The sequence below is a fragment of the Malania oleifera genome, chromosome 9 (assembly GCF_029873635.1).
Source record: "Malania oleifera isolate guangnan ecotype guangnan chromosome 9, ASM2987363v1, whole genome shotgun sequence".
Lineage (NCBI taxonomy): Eukaryota > Viridiplantae > Streptophyta > Magnoliopsida > Santalales > Ximeniaceae > Malania > Malania oleifera.
The window spans coordinates 43,589,487-43,592,037 of record NC_080425.1 but is presented as its reverse complement, the minus strand read 5'-3'; the positions used below and the strand labels follow the sequence as shown (position 1 = coordinate 43,592,037).

Below are 2,551 nucleotides of genomic sequence, written 5' to 3'. Positions count from 1 at the left end.
AGGGTTTAGTAACCATCAAACTTGTTTCCCCATACACACATATCATTTTGTCTTCGATCATGAATTTTACCATTTGGTGAAGCGAATAGGGTATTGCCCGGGTAGTGTGGATCCATGGCTGTAGAGACCCGGAAATATGATATATAAAAGAAAATAGGAAAAGTGGAATTTTGGCCAAAGGAGGAGAAAACCGACGACAGTTTTCTGAAGGAGGCAGAAAACTGGCGACGATTTTGGGTATTTACCACGGCTGGGTAAAAGGTAAATGGTAATTTCTAGGTTGGTTAATGGAAAACCAGCGACGATTCTTAGAGAGTATAAGAAAACCGCAACGGTTTTTGGGTGTAGTGCTGAAATTATAAAGAGAAGCCGAGAGTCATTTGAAAACATAAAATTAAAACCTCTCTCTCCGTCCTCTCTCAAACCCTACGAACCCTTTTCCAATTTTCTTCGATTCCGACTCCGTTAAAGCTCAGATTGACGATCAGAAACTATCACGGGGTTCCTGGGAAGATTCTCCACAACGTAGGTGGAGCGAAATTTTAGTTTGGGGTTCTGGAGCACCATCCCAAAACTGAGGTAAGGGTATTATTTGAGTGTTTATGAGTTGATTATCTGAATTGTTGGATGTATAGATTTAGAAATGTGAATATCAATATTGTTTTGGAATTGAATTAAGGAATTGGAATTTTGTGAAATACAGGGTTAAGGTGTAAAAGCTGCAGGCATGAAGTAGAGTTTCAGCAAGTATTTTTCCATAAAATAAGGTAAAGATAGTAATACTTGCCTGGTTGACATTCTGTAGATCAATTGAAATATGCAGGTTCGGGAAAATATGAATATGATAATTATTCTGGGAATTTAGTGAATTGACTAGAGAATATACATGTATAATTTAAGGGCGTTGAAATTACGAATGCCGTAGGCGTGAGATAAAAAAACAGGAAACAAAATTTAGTTAGTCAGGTACAGGAAATATGCTATGCTAGTAAATTCAGAAATTTTATCAATAAATTATAGTATTTGATTATGAGATACAAAGTATAAATTATATTGTTGTACAAACTTCAATATATGAGTTCTATTTATTAATTGTGTGGCTTGAGTCAGTATTTGTTCAGTATAGTATCTATACAGTTTTTAGAGTATCGTGATCTACAGTATTTATGCATAGAAATATGTTTTACTATATTTATAGAATTATGATTTACAGTATATACACAGATAGATATTTTACAGTATTTACAAAATACCATGATTACAAAACCATAACACTCAGATATTACAGTTTATTCAGTTCAGATATTACATATCATATAGATTAGATATTACAAATTTTTTAGCTCAAATAATACAGTTTATTCAGATCAGTTTTATAGTGTTATGGTTAGGGGTGAACAAACGGTCGGTTCGGTGAAATTCAGTTAATTAACCGAATTAACCAAAAATTTCGGTTAATCATTTCCATTAACTGAACCGACCGAATAAGGACTATTAACCGAACCTCACCCGACCGAATTACCTGTTCGGGTAATTCGGTTAACCGAATTTAACCGAAATTATTTAAAACTAATTATTAAAAATAGAATTTTGGTGAAACTTAATTATTTAACATATATTAATTTATATTTTAAATTTTCAAAAAACCTAATTCGTTGTCTGTGTTTTTCCTGCAGGCCACAATGTCGAAGTGAGGTCATGGAGGGTCAGCTGGAAACAAGTTCAGAATGTCGCTAGGTCTGCCAGTCACAACGACTGTGAACCATGCGGACAACATTGGCACTAAAAATCTCTACATTATTTTGGTGAAGGGGATCAAGGGCCGATTGAATCGGTTGCCTTCGGCGTGTGTTTGGGACATGGTGATGGCTACTGTGAAGAAATGGAAGCTTGATCTCCGCAAGAAGGTCATGCCCGCAGTCAGTGTTCGCCAGAAGGATGGCATCTACATGTACTTTGAAGATAATGCGGGTGTTATCGTGAATCCTAAAGAAGAAATGAAAGGTTCTGCCATAACTGGTCCAATTGGTAAGGAGTGTGCTGATTTATGGGGAAGGATTGCTAGTGCCGCCAATGCAATTGTCTAAGGGTAGTAAGTACGGTATGCACATATAAATTATAGGTCACCATTGATGAGAATTTCAGGGTAACATGTTCAGGTATTTGGATATGGCAGGCTTCGACTTCTGTCTGAGTGTGTTGGTCTTGATTTTATTTTCTTTGATCATGGTTGCGATTAGACTTTTGGAACCATTTGAAATATTTAAAAATTGTTGTAAACAAAAAAATCGGTTAATCGGTTAACCGAATTTATATTTCCTATTCACCGAATTGAAAACCGATTCACCGAATTTTGGTGAAGCTTAACCGAACCGACCGAACCTATTTTTTTACCCGAACCGAACTGACCAATTTCGGTAGGTTAAATCTGTTAATTCAGGTTTCCCCAAATTATGCTCACCCCTAGTTATGGTTATACAGAATCATGATGAAACAATAATATATATATAATAGTATTATACAGTATCAAACCCTAATGAATCAAATCAGT

At 35.5% G+C, this 2,551-nt stretch overlaps 1 pseudogene; it reads left to right on the top strand.

Annotated features, from left to right (window-relative positions):
- Positions 1–1,682: 1,682 nt before the first annotated feature.
- LOC131164635 (large ribosomal subunit protein uL14-like) lies at positions 1,683–2,089 on the top strand (annotated as a pseudogene).
- Positions 2,090–2,551: the final 462 nt, after the last annotated feature.